This window comes from Aythya ferina (assembly GCF_964211825.1).
Source record: "Aythya ferina genome assembly, chromosome: 4".
NCBI classification, from domain to species: domain Eukaryota; kingdom Metazoa; phylum Chordata; class Aves; order Anseriformes; family Anatidae; genus Aythya; species Aythya ferina.
In genome coordinates, this window is record NC_140300.1 from 58367267 (window position 1) to 58391121 (window position 23855).

The following is a 23855-nucleotide window of genomic DNA, read 5'->3' on the forward strand; positions in this document are numbered from 1 at the left end:
TGGCAAATAAACCTGCTGTTTACTGAGTCTAAGGCTATCTTAACTTCTTTTGTAGCATTTATTCTTCAGTATGTATGTGAGAAGTTATAGACTGTCTTAGTGATAGAGTTTCTGGTAGTATTTCCAGATGTCTTTCTGTATGCAAATATATGTTTGTGATTCTGTAGTGGACCCCATTCAGTTTCTCTCTTTCCCTTCCAATACATATAAAAATTGTTTCCATCCTTTCTAAAAAATCAAAATGATAATTTATCTAAGTTATTCTTGCTCACTTTAAAGTTGCCACATTCTAAATGTGCAACATTACTCTCACACTCTTACTCTTCATTTTGATTTGAACAAATGCCTACTATTGAGAAATATGTACCTCTCATATTTTCTTGTTCTCTGTACTCCCATTGTCCATTTGCTATCCAGCTTCACACTATATCAATATTTTAAGTATCTTAACATTCTTTGCATTTCTTAAGGTGGGACTTAAATATTTCACTTGTTTGTAGCAATATCCAATAATATAACCACAAAAGATTTAATTTTAACTTTTAACTATTTGACAACCACTTCCATTTCTAAGGATAACAATTAATTATTTGGCAACTATTTTCATTACTACATTTGATACGTGAAAAATATTTTTCTTTTCGTATATTTTATCTAGTGTGTAGTGTTCCTTTAACCATCGTCTGAATTCTTATTTACCTTATTTCTTTTTGTTTCTTGTAGCTTTATTAAAACTCTACTTCACTCTATTAAAACATATTATCTATGTTAAAATACTCCAAGATTCTCAGTGCTTTAGTCTCATGATCCAGTTATCGTTAGTGTTGGCCATAGCTTAAGAAAGATAATACCAACAGAAAAAAACAATCCACCCAGAAAATATTTTCCAAATGACAAACCTGTCTAAACTTTCCTTCTAGCACCAGCTTCCAGAGTAATCCATTGATCTTTGCTGCTTTACCTCTTTATTTATTTATTTATTTATTCATTTTGTTAATTCCTGCAGAACGTTACTAAAGATTACATAGTTTAGCATTTTTCCTGCCCTGGAATAGTCATCTTCTGTCTCTTCCAGATGAACTGTAGCAATGCTGTGGATGTGGTCTTAAAGTTTTTCAGATTTATAAAGACTCATCCAGTGCATTTCTTCAGAAGTGCAGCTTGCTGAGCTATCCCTTTGCACTGCCCTCCCACACATGCAGTCCTTTGCTTTGGTTTGCAGCTGGGACACAGAATACAAACGATTTTCAGCACTGAGCTAAATCTCCTTATTCTGCAGTGCTCAGACTTATATGGGAAAGAAACCTGATCAGGCTATACAGGCTATACAGCCTGTGCATTCTACCCAGAGAGGAGAAGGGAGAATGGAGATGAGGTCTTCGTGTACACCACCACATATACAGTACTTTTAAAATACACTGTGAACTTCTAGGTGAAGATATGGACAAGAGAAGAAATATAGCTGCTTCAAATTGAGACAATTCTCTGTAGATTACAAAACCTTTTTTTGCACTGGGTACAGATGTGCTAAGATCTGTGTTAGACTGTGCATAACCTGAAGAATGCAAAATCATCTGTAGCTCCACACTTTCTGCTCTTTGATCATGTCTTCTCTGGAGCAAATAAATGCACGTGAATGCACGTGAGTCAGGTTTAAAAATTCAGAATAAAAGACATTGGACATTTCCCCTTCTATGAAGAAGATAGAAGTTAATTTTAGTATTTGTAGGTATTTTATAGTATGACCATCACAAAAAGCATCAAATACAGTGGCTAAGGTATATCAGTTTTCTTCCTCTGAGTTCTCCACAGTTAGGTTACTTCATCTACATGTCTGGGCCCAGCATAGACAGGAAAAGAGCTGATGGAATGAGAGATTCATTAAAGACTGATGTTTCAATTGCACTTGTTTAAGATAAACAGGACACATTTTTTACAGAAGCTGGCATTACATAGCATCTGCTATACTCATATATCTTCTTCTGTTACTTCTTCTGCCACTGAGGGAGTTTGAGAATACTTCTGCAAAGCAGGCCACTGTCTTAAGTCAGGCAACCAGAAACAGAAAAACATAGTTTACGGCCACCTGGTTAACAGAGGCTTACCTTATTCTCCAAGGTCTTATTGTCTGAGGTAATCACTAACACACTTTTTTTTTTTTTTTTTTTTTTTTCTTCCCTACAGTCTTTGCTTCAGTCACACTATATTTACCAATTTCTGCAGCAAGTGGAGGATCCAGGCGACAGTAATCTTTACTGCACAATCTTGTTTCAGATCTAGAAGTATCCCATCTCAGGTACTGACACAGGTATACTTCCTGAAGGAAAAACTGCATGCTATTACGTAACTTTTTTTTCCCCATACTATGTGCACATAAGGATTGCACAATTAAGGTTGCTCTACCAATTTCTAATGAAGTATTACCAAATATGGATTTATAGCATGACTAACTGTAACATGCCACTAAAAAAGTCTCCCACACATTTATTAATAATACTAATATACAGACCACTGATACTTGAGCTAATATAATAATGGTTCAAGACTTTTGGGATCCTTTCCAAGTGCAGGGAGACAGTATGTTTTTATTGCAACAGGTACTTCTGCCAGTTCCTCAAACACTTTATTTCATAGAATCATAGAATATCCTGAGTTGGAAGGGACCCTTAAGGATCATCAAGTCCAACTCTTGACACCGCACAGGTCTACCCAAAAGTTCAGACCATGTGACTAAGTGCACAGTCCAATCTCTTCTTAAATTCAGACAGGCTCGGTGCAGTGACCACTTCCCTGGGGAGCCTGTTCCAGTGTGCAACCACCCTCTCTGTGAAGAACCCCCTCCTGATGTCAAGCCTAAATTTCCCCTGCCTCAGCTTAACCCCATTCCCATGGGTCCTGTCACTGGCATTAATAGAGAAAAGGTCTCCTGCCTCTCGACACCCCCTTACGAGGAAGTTGTAGACTATGATGAGGTCTCCCCTCAGCCTCCTCTGTTGAACTTGTTCTCTTCCAAAGTCTTGGGTTCTCATCTAAGCCCCATTCTCTCTATTATGTCTATCAATTACAATCTTTATTACTTATGTACCTCTGACAAATTCCCCAATACAAATCCCAACTTTTCCCCTTTGTCTACATTGCAGAATCCTAGTTTCCCACTGCCTGAGCCATTTGAATCCCTTTCCCACTGTACCCACTCCCCACAGATCTGTCCTTTGTCCCTGAGCGACTCTAATAGGTGTTCATGCTGCTACGCTCAACAGACTCTTCCTGCTTTCTTTTCTTGTGGCTTTGGTTTAAAATATTACAGATCTGCATATACAATAATGTTGCTTAGTCCGAAGTGGAACCTCTCCACTCCTTTTCTGATTAATATTCTGTGCTTAAGACATACGAAATCTCTGCAGAGCATGATTTTTATTTTCCAGAACCTTTAATTTACAGTGGCAACAAAAGCCAAATTTTAATTTTCATCCCACATTGTTATCCCCAGCTGCCAAATATCAGTCTGCAGCTTCAAATTATATTAACTATTTAAATTGCTTCCCTTATCATCTTCCTCCCTTCCCTCTCCCTTTTGATTTATTATCATGAGCAAAACAACGTCTTGATTCTTTGTCAGAAATGACAGTAAAGTTTTGGGAAAAAGAAAAAAAAAAAAAAAAAAAATATATATATATATATATATATCACATTTTAGTCACCTTTAAGCAGAAACTAAGGAACATTTGAGCCCAAGTATCTACCAATTGGCAAATCGAAAAGTACAAAATCAGCATTTTATAATGGAATGTCTGGACATGTTACTAAGCATATCTACTCATTCCTTTTTTGGCTTCATCATTTTATTCAGCATTAGCCAATTAGCAGAGTCCCCGGCTCCCTGGCTGAAGCAGTCAGCTCTACAGAGGCTTTAGCTTTCACAGGTGACACGCTGCTGGCCCAGCTATGGCTGCTGTATTTTGCAGTTTCGACAGCTGCTCAAGTTACTCTTGAGAATCCTGCAGAGGCTTGCACACAATGCATTTCAGGCTGCTCTGTGCTGGGGTAGCATAAAACCAAGCCCTAGCCAGCAGGCCTACAATCAGAACCTTGCAAAAATCATTTGTTCACACTTTTTTTTTTTTATTAGACCTTTATCTTGATCATAAAATATTATTTGTTTTTATCTTAGATGTACATAATATGATCACATACCTCTGTTATTCAGTTTTCATCCTTGCATTTAAAAGTTCTGTCCTTCAACTTAAAGAATTTATTTTGAAACATGGAGATAGTCTTTATTCATCTCTAGGAGAATTGTATAAGTTAACAGATTACTAATAATGCAAAAATTTTAAACATTCATGGTATTTTTCTCTGTTTAATCAAGCTTAGGAGAATCTTTTGGAAAATGCTTGTTGGTTAACTTAGCAAATTGGCTACACTAGTTGGTAGATATTTTCAAATGCTGTGATCAAATAGGTGAGCTGTGTGAAAAAATACTACTGAAACTATGAATGCAACTGGAGTTGAAAAATGATAAAACCAGGGTTTGGTACTGCAAGAAGAATTTTAAATATAGGTGAGCTACAAATAAAACAAACACCCCCAGTATTAGGAAAAAAAAATGAATAAACATGAACATATAGGTATGATTGTCTTCCTATAAGCAAGTGTAGTGTTTAATACAAAGTACATAAAACTTATTGCTAGAGAGTGTTAAAATAAGATTAGAGAGTGTGAAGAAATTGTAGTCCTTCTAGTCTGTGGATCCCAGAATACTGCTGATAGCAAGTAGAATAATGTGGATATGGAAGACACAGGAATTTCCCCCCCTGGAAAAATCAATTAATTCCCTGCAGTATTCCTCTATCTCATTTGCATTTGATCTGTTTGGAACATCTTCCAATCTTCCATTTAACTCTTGGAAGAATACAGCAAAAATAGCAGCCTTCCAGGACCTTTAGAAATCTGGATGGAAAAGGGAATGAATAATTTATTCCCATATGTGACATTTTATCGCATTCAAAATTATTACAGCTGAAAGCATTAAAAAGATACTGTGAATTTACACTGCTTTTTTCAAATTGGTGTAATATATGCAGATAAAGCTTTGCTAGCCACACATTTTACAAAAGAGATTATACATAGATTAAAATTGTATATTGGAGTGTGGTGGTTTCACTCTGGTGGGCAGATAAACTCCACCACACCACTTTCTTCATTCCTCTCCTGAAAGGAAGAGGGGGAGAAAATATGATGAAAAAGGGCTCATGGGTTGAGATAAGGACAGGGAGATCTTGAAACAGAGTCAGCAAAGGGAGAGTCATGCAATTTATTACCTATTACTAACAAGCCAGAGCAGCAAAAAACTAAAAACAAACTAAAAACACCTCCTCCCCATCCACCTCCTTCTGTCCTCCATGTGAGCAGCACAGGGGAATAGGGAATAGGGCTGTGGTCAGTCCCTGAAGGTTCATTTCCACTGCTCCTTCACAGTCACCTTCTGTCCCTGCTCCATGTGGGGTCTGTCACACGGGATACCATCCTTCCCGAACTGATCCTGCGGGGCCTTCCCTCAGGCAGCTGCTCTTCAGGAACTGCTCCCACATAGCTCCATAGCGTCCATCCCCCAGAAGCAAACTGCTCCAGCATGGGTCCAGCATGGGTCCACCATGGGTAGGCAGCAGCTTCCCCCCAGAGCTCCTGCTCCTGCGTGGGCTCCTCTCCACAGGCTGCAGCTCCGGCCCGGGGCCTGCTCCTACGGGGGCTCTCCATGGGCCGCAGCCTCTTCCAGGCAGCATCTGCCTGCTCCACTGGGGGCTCCTCCACAGGCTGTAGCATGGAGATCTGCTCCATGTGGGACCCATGGGCTGCAGGGGGACAGCCTGCTCCACCAGGGGCCTCGCCACAGGCCACAGGGGAACTTCTATTCAATGCCTGGAGCACCTCCTGCCCTCCTTCACTCTCCTATCTTTACTCTGAGAATGAAAATTCATGTCTTAGTTTGCAGCCCTTACTTATGCAAAGATCCCATTAAAGTCAGTGGGAATTTTGAACATGCAAGGAATAACTTACATTTTTAACTTAATCAAGCTTTCTGATTAGACATTCCAAACCTCCCTTTCCACAATTAACAGATCTAAAGAACAAAATTGTCCTCTTAATTTTCTGGTGGTGGGGGATTGTTACCCCTTATACCAGATACATGGCCAGTCTTCCTTTCTCTGATCCCATCTACCAGCTGCATGTTTTAACCAACACAGAACAGACAAAGCAGTGCAGAGCTCTAAGTTGCCAGGCTTTTTTGCTTTGCTACTTTGTCCATTTTGTTTGGCCAATATAATGGGCTTTTCACCTCTTCTTCTTTAAACATGAAATGTGTTCACATAGATAATATTTTCTTCACCTCCTGGTTTCAGCAGAAAACCAAAATATAGTAAACAAATCATTCCCTCTTCTTTTCCTTAAATACTAAATTAGTGATGCAAGCAATCAGTACTAAAACATACTATCTTAAATTAGGCCAGAATAAAATGAAAATATGTTATTTTAGCTTTCTTTATACGAGTCAAAGAGCTTTTCAGAAGGTAGTAGTACAGACAGTACAAGGAAACTGCATTAGCCAGCAGCTTATGAAGAGCTTTAGTTAATTTCTGAAATAAAATGATGAACTAAAGTCAGTTTACTTTCATTTAAAAACAAAAACAAACAAAAAACCGCTAGGAAGTGAAAGAACTGATGCATTATTCACCTCCCTTTTGATAATCACAGCGATGGGAGAGAATGTCCCTCAAGAAATATTTGGTCTGAAAGCTGAAGTTGACTCCTCTCCATTGAGGTCTCTATAGATAATATAGCTGGTACAATGATATAGTAATGATTACCTTTGAATAACTCTTGCAACACGGTGTCCATCACGTCTCCACCCAAAAGAAGTCTTTCTGCATGACAAATGCTTGCTGCCTAGCAGAGAAGCTGTAGCTGCCTGTGCTGGGTAACAGCAATGAGCAGGATGCTTCTGCCAAACACTGACTTACCACTTTCCAACTTTTCTGTACAGCAGCTGCTCCATTCGCTCAGGGCAAAACCTTCCTTCCATCTGGAGATGGTGGAAAAGGGAGATTTTGGAAAGGAAAATAAAAAGAGGAAAAGGGGTGTTCCACCATGGCTGGGCATGGCATGTACTCTATTACAAGCAAATGGAATAATTTTATGTGAAGTGGGGTTGCTTGATGTGGGACTGATAGTTCACAGACCACTTAGATGTGCCTGTAAACGTGTGCATTTACAGTGGAGAAGAGTTGAAAATGAAATGAGATGCTAGTTTTGGCAAAATGGCCCAACATACATATTTGCAAAGCAATCTCATCACCAACAAGTCCTTAAAAGCAACTTAGCATTACGTTATTGAAGAAGCTAGATATGGTGTTTTACTGTCTGTTTAACTGTGGTCTAAAATGTATAACTTGTCCCAGCAACATAATTCTCTTTCATGCAACGCATGCTATGTGTTTCACCCATCCTAAACAGTTTGAAAAGAACTGGGGAAAAAAAATGAAAAGAAGCTCTTGAAGACCAGGGTTTTACAACTCATGGAACTTGGACCAGAGTATGCATCAGACAAACTAGAAAGTCACACAGAAACAGGGTAATGACGTTTAGCACTTAGATTTGCTTATGTTTTTCTTTCTTGTCTAGATGTAAATATTTTATATTGGTTGTACTGGAAATGTACATGCATGATTGAATTCAAACATTACACAACCTTAATTATTATTTCAATATTTTGAATGAATTCCACTGATAGGCAGTCTATCTGGATTTATCTGCATTGCATGTGCATTTTTGTTCTGATTTGTTCTGGCCACTAGTAAATCGACTTTTAATTATTTAATAAGTGTTTTTAACTATAAGTGTTAATAAGTCATTTGTAAGTAGACTTTGTTTCCTTTTAGAACATTGTATATGGTCCTTGATTTCTCAATTGTACCAGAGAAGATAGTTGATTGGATCCTGTGGGTGATTGTATTTGGAGACAGGTTAGTTTGTCTTAAGTCCAGGCTGGTGTCAGATACTTAAACTAATTGGCAGCTTTGCTTATTAATAGTGTATTTTTTAAGGAAAAAATAAATAAATAAATAAAAATAAAAAAGGGTCCAGAATACTGAACAGGATTTTTTCTGTATCTGTATTCCATGCCAAAGGCATAGACTTGCATGAGATATTATTTGTTTGGTTGTTTGTTGGTTTTTTTTTTTTTTGTCTCTTCCTTATATATAAATGATATTACAGAGACTATTAGGTTGTTGAAGTGAAATCCGTCTAGTTTCCAGATTTACCAGTCTCAGTGTGCGACTATCTCTGACATTTTACTCTAGAGGATTAAAGTGTGAAGTATTTGCTAATCATATCAAGCAGTCTATAGGTGTGCAAAGAAAATACTTTCTGGACCTCTCCTTTACCACTTGCACATGAGTGTGTAAGGAAGATCCTTGCTGCTACACAACAGAAAATAAAAATAGAAATTCTTTACATGAGATGAAAATCAGGTATGATCTCATTTGAACAGAAAGACCCAAGTCACTCATATTTGCTCTTGACCAGAATCAAAGTGTTTGCTAATCCCCCTTTAAAAAGGTTTTTTTTTTTTTTTTTTTTTTTTTTTTTTTTTTTTTTTTTTTTTTTTTTTTTTTTTTTCCCATAATAGTCAGTCTTTGCATTTTAAGTAGGTGGTTATGCTAGGTATGTAACCAGATACTAGAAACAAACCAAAATCCAAATTCTTGTAGCACATCACAGATCTGGAAGCCGTTCAGAGTATCATGTGAATAACAGATAGTATTTTCTTTTTTAATTTGTCAGTTTGTTCTAGGTTACGGAAAGGTGATTATTATTAAAAGACCATTGGTTACTTAAAATCTGAAGAGAAGAGAGAATATCATGTAGAACATTAATAAAGTTTAGGGACAAATGGAACAAAGAGAATAAAAAAAAGAATCATGTTCAATTGATCGTTCATTTGTTATGCATGAAACATATTCAGAGACCGTAATGAAATTATCACTATATCAGATGGACAGCACTAGCAGAAGAATTAATGAAATTACACACAGATCAGCAAAGTACTAGTAGTTATAGTTCAATATTTTAGGTGCCTAGTAACCTGATTGATTTTCAAAGTAAGAAATAAGAAAACAAACCCTGCATTGTGTGTTATGCAGTAGTGAAATGTGTACATGAAGTATTACCTTAGCTGCCTGGTATGTGCAGTTTAGCCAAATTCTTCATTAATTACCCTTGTAGTGAACAGGAAACTAACATCGTTATTATAGCAACTAGAGAGATTGTGGGATTTTTTCCACTAGCTTTTACAGTGATGAATGCTGTCTACAGTGCTGTTTATAATGCTTAGACTGACTTCCTGATTTTAATGTAAAAATAGCATGTTAAATAGTTAAAAGTGCAATCATTGCAAAATTAAAAATAAATACAGCTAGTGTATTGCCAAATTATTAAATATTTATATTAAATCAGTATAAAAATGTTTCCACTTTAGATTCACTGTCACAGTATTCTAAAATGTTAGTGTAATTCTGATAAGGGTTTGGAGAATTTCCAAGGAGCTTCTCTTAGAACTATATATGACAATGTTATTTGCTAGGGTAAATGAATTAAAGTTTTGAAATAAGAATTCATAAAGTGATTTTTCTGCTGTCTCCCTCTCTAATCACCTTCCTTATCAAGACTATGCAAAGCTTAGTAATGAAATCAGAATCTGTTTGTGTTTGCTGGGACTTGCAATCCTTCTGACTTTGCCTTCGACTTATGATCAAGAATGAAAATTATATGAACTTTTAGCTTGTCCAACACCTCACTCTTTTTGCTTTCCTTCAGAGCTCTTTCCCCCTCCTCCAAGCCATGTATGAGAACCAGAAGAAAAAAAGAAAAAAAAAAAAAAAAAAGAAAGATCAGTCCAGCAGCTGCCCCATGTTTTTGTGCAGGGGCTTTGGTGAGGTATTTAAGTCCCTTCCGCTGGGTGTTTGTGCTTATTAAAGGCCAGGCTACCAACATTCCTGCCATTCCTCACAGGGCCCCAAACTGTGCTGAGGATGCAACAAGTCTCAGCAGTACCTGCAGCTCAGCCTGCAGTGTTCTGGTTGCAATCCAATCCAGTTTACAGATACCTGTTTTTGCTCTCAGATTCTTTTGCTTATATGGGGAGAATTTAATCTGAATTATTCACCCATTCCTATAAAAACAGAGTATCTATCAACATCAAGTATCTAGAAGATAAAAATGCCAGTTAGAAAAAGACCAGTTGTTTTGCTGTCAGTTGTGTTTGTGCACAGTAATTATGTGAGCATAATTTACCCTTTTAATCCATTTTTTATAATTTTAAATTCAGATAAGTGTATTATTATTAAAGTTCTTCAGAGCAGTTCATGTTGCTATAACTGCTTGTAGGAATAGTTAAATCCATATTTAAATGATTTATTGGTTTTAAAAATGGATGACAGATGTGGAAATGAGAGATATGTTTATCATGATGAATTCTTGTGTTGGAACAAAGTTAGCTTTCATCAGCTACTTTGTACTGTTTTATTATGCCATTGATCTGAAATCTGATTTTTTTACCTTGACATAAAATGAGGCTTGAAATATGTTTTCAATATTGTCTATTTAGAAATTCCATCATATTGGTCTTATTTTGATTGTGGTAAGACCATCTTGAGTTGCAATTAATATAAAACCGTAGAATGTCATCTCATTTTATTTCTATTCCCTTCAGCAATTCAAAGCAATGAAGAATGGTCACTTCATCAGCATGTACTCCATATTCTGAACTGTAAACAATGTTTACCATGAGTCTTGGATTACAGTTTATTTTACAGTGTTTTATTTGGAACACTAGATTAAAAGCAAAACAAAACAACAAATAAACCAACAAACAAAACAGAAAAAAAAAAAAAAAACAATGTGGGAAAGGGAAACGAGGAAGGGAAAGAAGGGAAGGGAAGGGAAGGGAAGGGAAGGGAAGGGAAGGGAAGGGAAGGGAAGGGAAGGGAAGGGAAGGGAAGGGAAGGGAAGGGAAGGGAAGGGAAGGGAAGGGAAGGGAAGGGAAGGGAAGGGAAGGGAAGGGAAGGGAAGGGAAGGGAAGGGAAGGGAAGGGAAGGGAAAAATAAAAGAAAAAAAAGGGAAAGAAAGAAGAGAAGAGAAGAGAAGAGAAGAGAAGAGAAGAGAAGAGAAGAGAAGAGAAGAGAAGAGAAGAGAAGAGAAGAGAAGAGAAGAGAAGAGAAGAGAAGAGAAGAGAAGAGAAGAGAAGAGAAGAGAAGAGAAGAGAAGAGAAGAGAAGAGAAGAGAAGAGAAGAGAAGAGAAGAGAAGAGAAGAGGAAAAGAAAAGAAGAAAAGAAAAGAAAAGAAAAGAAAAGAAAAGAAAAGAAAAGAAAAGAAAAGAAAAGAAAAGAAAAGAAAAGAAAAGAAAAGAAAGGAAAAGAAAGGAAAAGAAAAGAAAAGAAAAGAAAAGAAAAGAAAAGAAAAGAAAAGAAAAGAAAAGAAAAGAAAAGAAAAGAAAAGAAAAGAAAAGAAAAGAAAAGAAAAAAGAAAAGAAAAGAAGAGAAAAGAAAAGAAGAGAAAAGAAAAGAAAAGAAAAGAGAAAGATGTTTGAAATTTGGAATGCACAGAGTAACTGGAGACCTTTTTCTATCCTCTCCCCAATAGCCTTCTTATGTTCCCCTGCTACACTTGTCTGATCTCCAGGTGCAAGATCCTTTTTTTTTTTTTTTCGGAATCCACATGCTTTCCCAACAATATGCAAAATCTACCCTTCTTTCTTTTATTCCTGAGCCACAAATTTCTGTTTTACAGACAAAACAATCTGTGCCATTGCCAAGCTGCACTATCAGGTTGGGAATCAGACCCATCACTCCTGCTGTGGTTGGAGAAGATAAGGGGAATGGCAGTGACTGATGATGCTAAGGAAAAGATGATCCCTAAAAAAAAACTTTGAGCACACATCTCTTCTTGCTCAACACTACTACTGTTTGGCTGTCTTCAAATTACCCACTCTCCATATTTTCTTGAATCACGAAAACAAGGAAGGGGTGGTGGTGGCGGCACAGTGTTATATTTGTGTATGATGCCTTCTCAGTGGTATATTGTGCTAAGCAAATACCTATTTTTTCTAGGTTTTAAGGCAGAACAATTGCTGGGTGCTCAAGTTGCAGCTTTGTTCTTGACTATTTAGGAAAGTTGAAGAGCTTGTGCGAGAAATTAGAAATGCAGTCAAGGGCTCATCGTTCAGTGTTTCTCCTATCTCAGTGAACAACTTGAGATTCTTAAGGATGTATTCATTTTACATTGGAGGGAAAAGGTCAGTCTGACTGCTGCCTGTTTTCTTAATTTAAATCACTAGATTTCCACACAGTAATTTAGTGTTCACAACAAAGGTTAAGAATTGAAGGAAAAAAATCTCTTGAACTGTAGGATTCTGAAGGAAGAACAACAAAAATCAGAGAAAACTAGAAGATACACATAATTTTCTAAATTATAATTTAATTTCAACCTAGAACATTTTAATGGTACTAATAGATATAGATAGTTTGATATTGCATTGTTGTACAAATACATTTATGTGCAATTTTGAATCAAGGCCTGCCAATGGTATGCCCTACCTTCAAGAATGCAAAGTTACTTCTGTACAAACTAAGGATGGAGAAATAACTTTGGACAAGTCCAATATTATATTTCTCAGCATTTGGTTAGTTACAGAAGTAACTTTAATCAACTGCTGAGTTGATTCATGTCAGTAATTTCTACCAGGTTTAAATTCTCTTTGTCAGTGTTTTGGTTGCTTTGTCACTGGTAAAGAGACAAATCATTCTTTCCCTTCTGTGATTGATAAACTCAAGCTAGCTTTTTCAATATCACGGTAGGAAAATATTCTCTGGACCAGCAAGATATTCTCTTCTTCTTTGGACTCTAATTTCATACTGCACCAAAACAGTCTTGTAGGTGCTATCCTACTACAGGTGTTTGGCTTGAATCAGTCACAGAAAATGTCTCCTGTGTGAAGCCAGTTGTTGTTCCCTGGCCTTACTGTATGAAGAAAATATGGCTTCCCATACTCTAATAGTAAAATATATAAAATACTTTTGTTTTCTTTTAATGCAGCAGGTAGGAAACTTGTCTCACCACTCCAGATGCTGTAGTACATTCCCTCCCGGTGCTTTCTTCCTACAAGAGGATAATTAATTTTCTTAATAAACTATGGTTTAGTAGCTAGTTCATCTCTAAGGTAACTGGTGAATAGCCTGAGATTATTTATGTTTCAGGAGGGAAGAACAACAGCATGCAAAGTTTTCTTTCTTGGTATTCCTCATTTTTTGCATAACATGTATTTTCCTCGGTATACAGCATGTTTTTCAATTCAGTATCCCTGGAACACAACAAAGGAGGAAAAGATTCACAAAATTTAAACTCATGTTGTGAGTTCATAAAACATTTTCTAAAATCTTTGACATCTGGAAAGCACTGAACATTAAAGAGCTTTGATCGCAAACCTTCTTGAAACTTTTGTCCTTAGCTGATCCCTTCCAAATCGTATGGTATTAAGAGTGTTCTGTTGATGTTGTTGTGTTGATTTTTTTGTTTGTTTGTTTAAAAGAAGTCATGATTTAAAATTATTTAAGTACATCTGATAATCAAAATAACAGTATATTGTTTTACAAAAATCTGTGAAAATTTGTTGATACCACACTATGATTTTCCTTGAAGGTGAATTCCAGAATTTATCCACTGAATTATTTCATGAACCTGAAAGTGGAATCAGAATCTACTTCAGTAAAGTGCATAAAGGATTTTTGTTTTAAAAGGGCTTGTTTTTTGCTTTTAGCTTTGGAACAGGTTGTGTTTCCCTTAATGCTGATAACAGTAACCTTACTGAAATCCACAGATGATTTGCAAGGCTATGAATACGTAACTAGGGGAGTAAAAGTCTTTTTTTGTTATTATTATTTATTATTATTATTATTATTTCCAGTATTGTAGAGTTGGGTAGTTAGTAGCACCAGTCCTACTTAGAAGGGAAAGTAGTCAGGCTGATTCAAATTTTTTGAATTTATCTTGTAATTTATGGCTGCTGATGAGCTGTCTCTGCTACCCATCATTACATCATTACACTCAGATTTATTTATTTATTTATTTATTTATTTATTTATTTATTTATTTTCATTCGAAGGAGCTTGCACACTTTCTTCCTGTTGAGAACAAGATGTGTGCAAACCTGCAGGGGATTTGCATGATATGCATGACAGTTTCTTAATGAAAGGGAACTTGCTGTTCTTCCCTTTAAGCATTTGTATTTTCTCTTGTATATCAAGACCGTTTTGTGCCTAAAGGGTAAAAGTCACAGTTTCTGTACCATAAAATCAAACAGAGAGAGAAAGAGGGAGAGTGAGAAAGAGAGTTTTGGTTTTGTCATGTTAGTTCTCTCTTGAAAGGCAAGCAGACGTGAATCAAAAGTTGTGTTCTCATGATTCTCCCTACTTACTGTTTGTTTAGCTCACATGATTGTTTTCCTGCAGATATTTGCCATGCAATTATGCCCCAGGTAACATACCTGCATCTATAATTCAGACTTCTCTGTGTTCTTATTGAAGGTCATAAATCTGCTTCCTTAAAAAAATAAAAATTATTAAAAAAAATATAAATAAATCTAGCTAATAAAATTCCTTCTACTTGCTTCAGGACAGGATATATTGACAAAAGATTAGTGGTTTTGTTTTATAACAGGGTTTAACGAGCATAATATTTGATTTCAGCTTTAAAGTACTAGTAACTTAAACTTATTCTATCTGGACACGTATATAAATGACAGAAGTAGTAAGATTGGGACAGAGTGTGATGAAAGCGAGAGGTGGGAGACTTGTTTCTTTGTACCGATGCAAGTTTTTATTTTTGTTTGTATGTTTGTTTGTTTTCTTGCTTGTGTGTTTTTAATCAATCTGCTGCTCACATCAAGAAGTACAACTCTGGACTTGGTAATAAAATGTAGTCTGAAACCTCCTGCTTGAGTCAAAATGTCTTAAAAACTAATTTCATTTTTTTTTCCTTTTCCACAATTAAAGGCACTTGAACTAGGACAATAGTATTACAGATATTACCAGTCCCTTTCCTTATATCTCTTCACAATATTATTTTGGTAAAAGTATATCTTTTTTTTTTTTTTTTTTTTTTTTACTGTTAAAAAACTTGCTATCAGAAGAGCTGAATTTATCTGCTAGAGGAATCCAGGTGTCGTAAAAGTCTTGTGTAAAGAAAGCATTTACACAGAAAAACAATTTCTTTTATGAGATCCCAAATATTATTATAAATCATCTAGAAATGATTACATGTATAGAAAAATGAGACAGACGGTGCCTTTAATAGGGACTGGCCATTTAAAAATAGCATTTGTAAATGCAATGGTGGTAGACTATTTTGAAGTGCTACAGGTGACAAAAAGAAAATAGATGCATTGCTACATACATACATATTCAGAATAAGCCAGACTTTGATTCTTTGATTTCATTCCAGAAAGTGGTTTGTTGAATAACAGGGGAAATAGTGCTATTGTGTTAAACCAAGTTTTAATATATGAATGAGTAGAGAGCCTTAGTAACTGCAGCTGCTGATCCATGGCTGAAACAGCAGACAACCTGCATGCAAGAGAAATTTAGACACATTAAATATTAATGATGATTTTAAGATGACTATACCTTGTCAAACAATGCTTATTCTACCACTGTGCTTTCAAAACCTTTCTATTTCCCACATAGTTGTCTGCTTCTAAATCAAAATAAATATGTTTTATTTAAAATGCATGAAACCTGAGAATAACTGTCTATGGATTTACTCCAGATGCATACTAACCACTAGAATAAGCATTTCAGAATATGGTTTTACATAATACACTTATCTGTTTCATTTGGCTGTCCCCATAAACTCAATACACTCCAAGCATAAACAGGTTGTTAAGTACATTTAAGGATTTTAGAATGAACACCAGAGCTGCTGTTATCATTAAAATGAAGTGCTGATATTGGAGTCAGGCCACATGGAAATGTTTACCCAGCACTTAACTAGAATTTCAATTTTTTCTTACTGTTCGGCACAGGGGTATGGATGGCTCTGATATGTCAGCTGTCATGTGAAGATTAAAAGCTAAATGCACATAACACAATCTAAATATGTAACAGTCTATTTCTACATCACAAGATGATATAATAATGTTAAAATATTGTGATATAAATTGTCAGTTTTTATGGCTTATTTTACTTATAGATAAATATTCAATGTTAGTTCTTAGCACAGTATCACATAAATATCTACAACCTGTCAGCAATATTCTGTTTTCTGCATGCAAAGCATCATGCATTTTCTTTGAATATTCCAGATCACAATACTGAGATAATCTCTGAATCCTTCAATAACACAAGAGGAAGGGAAGTGATGAGACAATGTAAAATACAAGGAATAAGAAATAGTGTGAGTTGACTGTTAGTGTTGATCATCTTTTTCATTCAAAAAGGATGTTTCTGCTTCATTTCACAAGTTATTTCTAAAACTGTCATGTTAATTGATTCTTGAATATTCTACTTAATGAAGCTTAGTCAAATATTTTCTACAAGTGATAAGTTTGAACAAAGAAACACGCAAGAGAATAGCAACACATTTTTAAAATATCATTTAATAGACTGAAAAATATCACATGCACAAATGTGAACGTATAAACTTCTGGGCAAATTATTTCATTTACCCTTGATTTCCTCAGGGAACATACAGTAACACATAGACCAAGTATTAATATAGATGAAAATAACTTTAATATTCCATATTCCACTCTGTGTTCCAGTCCAGCCTTGGCATTAAAATCTGATACAACTGATCCTTTAGCTTAGTTTATATATTCACTAAACTGCCCTGCCTTTGTTGAAGTATGGGAATGAATTGTACTCTAGTATTTATGATGAGTCATCCTGTTTATTCTTTTTCGTAAAAAGAGCTTGTAAATTACAGATTTTTCGGAAGCTGTTAGATCAGAAGTTTTTCAAGGACCTGGTTAGAGTACGTACATTCTATATTGCATAATTATATTTATTATCTGTAATAGAAAAGAGTATACAATCTGCAAGAAAGAAAAGATTAAAGACCAGAAAGAAAATAAGTCAACCAATAACACCAACTCAGCAAGAAAAGGAGCTGTCCTTGCTGTCTTAATGCTCTCCTACATATTAATCTTTGGGGTAGGAAAAAATCCTGACCTTCTTTTTATATTTCATTATATGCGACTTATTTCCTACTGCTACCATGCAACGTCCACCAGAACTAATTCTTTGATGGGTGTTTTCTATTTTTCTACTTCTTACTTTTTCTTAAGGTCAACCCCTTTATCTTTTTAACAATAGACCAAAAAATAACTTGAAACACAAGAGAGAAATAATAAAATTGTTAGTGCTGGAGATAAAACAACTACAATTCTCCTACAACAAACAAATAAAACCCAAACAAGATAAAATCAAAACAATAACAAACAAAAACAAAGAACAAACACTTAATGTCTTTGAAAGATTCAGGAGAAGCCAACAAGGGGGTGCTAATCTTATGAAAAAGATGAAAAATACAGGGAGTTATTCTCCTGTCAACTAATGAGTTGAACGTGTGAAGAAAAGGGAAAATGGGAAAGCAAAGACAGAAGGAAACAGGAAAGGGAGGAAAATAGAAGGGGGAAAAGGGAAAGGGAAAAGAGGAGAAAAGAAAGACAGGATTTTAACTTCTGAAGTGATGTTGCCTTTGAAAACTTATGCTACCCCCAGTGCTGTTTTTACAGACCACTTCAGGATTTTACAGACCACATCAGGATTTTGCATAACTCAGATTGCATAACTCAGTCTTGCTTTAACAAATAGTGAATAACAGATTGTGTGACAGAGAAGTATTTCCTTAACATTTGTGAATAATTTATTTATTTATCTATTTTAGACATGAAGTGTTTTTTTGCTTGTTTGTTTGTTTGTTTGTGGGTTTTTTGTTTGTTTGTTTTATTTTGTTTTAAATCTGATCTCTATAGGTATAACTGATAGCCACTTCTTGAAGACATTTTCCCCAGGAAAATGGGAAAGCCTTTCTTCTGGACACATATTAGAGACATCAACACATGTTGATGTGTAAAACACTATATTTTACATTTTTTTCACAGACATTATAAATTTTTACATTATGATATGTTCCAAAAAAAAAAAAAAAGTATATAAATACACTTATTTTAGGGGGTGTATTTAATTTAACTTCATACATGAAGGGAGTAAAGGAGGGAGGCAGGAAGGAAGGAGCAATCTTCGCATGCATATTTGGTAAGTTTCTAAAAAATTCTTATTGCAGTTGCTTGCAGTACTTTTGGCTTTCTGACCTTCAGGCTCTTCTTGTCCATTATTATTATTATTATTATTAATAATAATAATAATAATAATAATAATAATAATAATAATAAATGTAATTTGCTTTGACACACCAGATATGACAGCAAAATGACAGATCTGCAATTTAAAGGTTAATTTCCTTAAGAGGGCCTCTGGGCTTATCATAGCATCCAGAGATCTGTTTCAATTACTGAAACAAATAGACTTTAAAGTGGATGAATGCACACAGCAAATTTGTTTTTTGTTAAAGAAAGGAAAAAAAAAATCTCTCTATTATCCTTTTGATGAAACTACACTAATGTCTGCCTGATAAAATGTTTCCTGTTTTTATGCTACAGATTTGCTAAACGCTTCTTCTTAAAATCTCAGAGTAAATAAAGAGATTTACCTGGGCATATTGCAGAGAATTGTATTAACTTCCTTGAAATTTTAGTTTGTCTGTAAAGCATAGAAATTGATTCATTTTTACATCTTTAGAGGACTACCAAAAGAGAAAGAAAGATAGTGAGAGGAGGAACAGGGACAGAAGTCCTGACTTTAGTATATATAGAGAGAAAGAATGAAGGGAGTAAAGGAAGGAGGCAGGAAGGAAGGAGTAATCATTGCATGCATATTTGATAAGTTTCTAAAAGTGCTAAAAAATTGTCATGCAGGCATCAGTCTTCTTTCCTGTTCCTTAACTTAACTAAATGTAGTGGAATATTCTATAGAGTCAAGAGACATTTCTACTAATTTCTGGTTAAAGTTTTTTTCATCCTAATTAAAGGATGAAAAAAAATCATATCTATTGAAGAATCTGTTTTTCCATTTAGAACAATAATCTTTCTTATCTTGTAAAGTTTGAAATTAGAATAGATAAGTCAGAAAACATTTCAGATAACCAAGTCTTTTTCTGAAATAAATGGTGTGAATCATTATAATCGGTAAATTATACTAAATCTCTTGTCCAGAGATTCTGGGAAATGACTACCTCTATTTCTGTGTATTGTTCAAAACTGCTTAGGGAGTCAGAGGAAAACAAATAAACAGTCATCATCATCTGATCCAGTTCTTGAATTTTTGTTGAATTCAGAAAATGGCTCCCAGCTCTTTTTAACTTAATTTGTTAAAGGCAGAAAATGTCTGCACAATAATATAAGTAATTTACAATCATTAATAATGTCCTAGTGAGATGGATATATAAATTCCTTTTAGGGAAATATACATCATTCTTCAACCTTTACATTCTTTACTAATATAATACTAATATAATTTACTAATGTTGATATAAAATTATATCAATGTCAGATGTTATGTTTTTCTATGTTATGGACACCAGTCATGAGGAACTCAGCTGAGACTAACAACTTATTTAGCATAGGTCACTAACAACTAACAAATGCTCAAAAGTCTCAGTGACTACTGACTGCAGATGATTCAGAACAGTGAGTTAAAGGTGAAAGACTTCATAAAACATTTCCATCCCACTAAGCCATCCAGTCTCCTCCTCTGCTCTTTTTCATTATATTTGACATTTTTTAGATTTAATCTTGGTTCCAGACTAGTAGCTTGTAGCTGTGGGCTGAGAAGATGAGATTTTTCCGAGCTGTAGAACATATTAAATAGGAAAAATATGAAAGGCATGTGGAAAATGCAGGCCATACAGTTTAATAGTTAGTTGCTAAGCACAGCCACTTTCAGGAAAACTCAGTTTCTCATGTTGTTCCTGATAGCCAAACCAAATTAGTGACAATGGAGCTGCTTTTTCAACAACTGTGATTCCTCTGTGAAACACTACCTGACCTTGGCACCATGGAAGGGACTGATGAATTTGGGACTGATGAATTTGCTCCTGTGTGGGGAAAGAGTGGTTATACCTTTCATTATTTGCAGAATGGGCCTTATTTCCTCAGCCGTGCTCTCTCATCCTTTTTCTGAACCCATACAAACTCTCACTCACAAAGGCAAATTGAAGGATAATAAAAATAAATAAAAGCATAAACAAACATATGATGTTTGGCAATGAGTCAGGATATTTTTACAGAAGGAGAAAAAAGAAAATATAAATAAATAAATAAATAAATAAATAAATAAACAAACAAACAAAAAGAGACAAGAAGGATATAAAATGTTACTAATGTTACTATTTTTATTTCATCTTTTAAAACAGGATGTATGTGCTCCCATAAATTGTGATAAGAAGATACAAGGCTAAACTACTGAATAACTTGTCTGTTTTAAGAGATTCAGAATAGTGTAGAAAGTGACAAGCTCAGTCATATTCTTACACATTCTTAGCACCAAAACAGTGAAATGGTAATACCAGACTGTCACTTAATTACTGTTTTGTCAAAGTCCAAGTGAAGTAGTCCAAAGGGCTTAGGAAATGCAATTAGACTGTTTTATTATTGTTACAAAGGTTTCTTTAATATTAGACAAAGGTTATGTGGCTGTGGATTTACAGATTGATAAAAACTTTAAAATTATGTGTAGATAGATGTGCAGTTGTCATATATGCTTATACAAGTACAAATTAGTAAATATGCATTATAGAAACATATAAATAATTACTTAGTATGCATTGGATTTGTGTGTGTATGTATCACCTGCGTACCCACAATTGCACATATTCTATGCCGTATGATTGTACATGCAGAGTTTTTGTAAGTATGGGAAAGTGTATATAGGTATATGTATGCATATTTAACTTTTAGAAAGACTGAAAGGACATAGAAAATTGATAACTTTACATTACTAAATAGTTCCATATATATGCATTGTTCCATAACAGGCATATACTCCATATATACAGAGTAGGTTTTAAAAATACAGCTATTCAGGTATTGTGATATAAATACTTAATTTTAGCTAACTACACAGAATTCACTTGAGATGAATGGAAACCACATTAAATCTATTGTCTGATTGTTATAGAAAAGCAATGGATTTGAAATATGTTCATTATATTACAATGCGTAGTTGCTTTCTGCCCTAAATAATTAGAAGCTAACAAAAGGCAACAATTAATACTATCTTCAGTTCAGTTCCACTGACAAATTTCTGAGATTGCTTTGGCTGGTGACTGCATGATTAGAGGTGCTACACAGACAGAAAATATTTACATTTGTACAAAAGTTTGCATACTTTTTTAAAGATTTATTCTTTACTTCTCTGTGGGATCTTGTAGTGTATATTTTGTAAAGAGGAGAATAATGTTTTAAAACCTGTCGGTTTAATTTTTCATTCAGTAACCTAGCATGTCTTATTTCTACATCAGAGAACAGACATATAGACATAGAGGCAAGGGGAGTCCACAACTCTGAAGAGCACATAAACTTTACCTTCATTTTTTTGTTGTTTCCTTTGGTTTGGTTTGGTTTGGTTTGGTTTGGTTTGGTTTGGTTTGGTTTGGTTTGGTTTGGTTTGGTTTGGTTTGGTTTGGTTTGGTTTCCCCACAGGGACAGTCCCAGGGCTGTCCTTAACCAAAATCAGAATCAATCATCCTCTTTCATCTACCTTTATACAAATCTCATGTCTGGTTTCAGTAATGTGACAATGTTATACATCCTAACTCTTTACTCACATTTTAGTGTGGGACAGAGCACCTGACCTGTGTCTGGTCTCTCCATGCTCATTGCCTTGGACTAGCAGAAGACATTACAAATCATGGAGCTGCCAGTGCTAATCTCTGATCTGTCCATGCTCTGCAGTAGCCAGTGGTTTAGAGGTACTTTAATTTGAGCAAACACTGTAATTCAGGAAAAAAAAAAAAAAAAAAAAAAAAAAGTTTTTTTTTTTTTTCTGCATCTGACATTTCACCATAGCACAGAAAGAGAATGTGAAATATGTATATTTTCCATGGTTCACCAGGCCTCTTTAAAAGCAAAATCAATAAGCCTACCTGCAATAGAAAAGGTTTCAGGTTAGATTTTTTTCTTGCATTCCTCTGGCACTGCAGTGAAAGGCAGAGTGTTCACCCAGTACTGTAACCTAGCATGCAACAAAATGAATTCTCAGATTTCCTTTAGGAAAAGATCTTTCAAAATGTTACTTCAGATTAAAAAGAAGATTCCTCACTGTGAACACCAAATATCATGGGTATTACAGCAGAAAATATTTTAATACCTATGTCTAGTTCATGAGTAAAATGAATCCTCTGGGTTATATTTCTAACCATTTCCAGGATTCTATTCTCCTCGTTTCATCTAAAATTTATCTTTGTTCCAGGAGAATAAAAGCACAGAAAATAATACTAATAAAGGAATTAATACAATCTAAAGATAAATGTTTTCAAGTATTAGAGAGAAAGAGACAAAAATACCAGTGAGTCATCACTGCTTAAATTGGCTAGGAGAGTAAACTATCTGTAAAGCTGACATAAATTTGGAAAATGACTTAGCTATTACGTCACTTGCAGCTTTTCCTTTCTACTTCCACCCACTGCAAGATCAATCAATAGTTAATGTCTTCTATGATAATCAAGATGCCACTGTTTTTTTTGTTTGTTTGTTTTTGTTTTTGTTTTTAGATTTTATGATTTCATTTGGGATTTGTCTGATCTGTAACCTTTTAATTTCACTAGTTATGTGGACAAACTGAGAGGATGATTTGGGAGCTATTGTTATCACTGTTGAAGAAAAGGGAGGAGTCTTTTTTACATCTACCATGTAATTACATCTTAATTACATCTACCATGTAAAATTTACTGAAATGTAAACATTAATTGTCTCTGTTGGTGTACCTTTTTATGTATGAAGCAAGTCCTGTCTTTTAAAAGGAGAAAAGGTGATGAAAGACATATTTTTGTGTTGAAAACTATGATAATTAGTGCATTTTACAATGTATCTTATATGACAGTCATCTTTACTTAATAAATGTGTGCTTCATTGTTCTAAAATGCATCTTCCTCTTGAACCTGGAATGATTTAAGCTGAGTTCATAATTATTTAAAAAGAAAATGTTTTCTAGTCTTCAATTATAATATGACTATACCAACAAAAATGACATGCTCTTCTGGTGAATAAAGTGTTACAGTTAACTCTCTTCTCTCTCTTCGGCGGGATGTAATGTCAAAATGGAAAAATAATCACTCCATTCTTTCAGGTTGTTGCTGATATTGATAAACAGAGAAAATCACAGGTATGCTTGAGAACATATTGTCCTTACTTCCTATCTGAATGCAAATACCTTTCAATGGGACAAATAAAAGAGTAAGGCAGAGATTAAATAAATAAATAAATTCAAAAACATAGATGAAAATATTCTATCTTCTTTTGATCAGAAAGCATTGGTGAGCATTTAGGACAAAGTCAAGATTTTACCTCATCTTTAACAATACTTTGCATCAATTTGTGGACTGCAACCAGAGAAAGGACAAGTAAATTAAGAATACCCCTCCTATTGGGAATGTATAGCAACTCCATCTTAGTATCCTAAATA

The 23855-nt window shown here is 34.8% G+C and overlaps 1 long non-coding RNA gene across 1 annotated transcript in view; it reads right to left on the reverse strand.

Moving 5' to 3' along the window:
- LOC311435767 overlaps positions 1 to 6941 on the reverse strand; it is a 105137-nt gene extending 98196 nt beyond the window's left edge. The window contains exon 1 of the long non-coding RNA XR_014692394.1: positions 6867 to 6941. This is a non-coding gene — a long non-coding RNA (uncharacterized lncRNA). The remainder of the gene's footprint in view (positions 1 to 6866) is intronic.
- Between the last annotated feature and the right edge of the window lie 16914 nt (positions 6942 to 23855).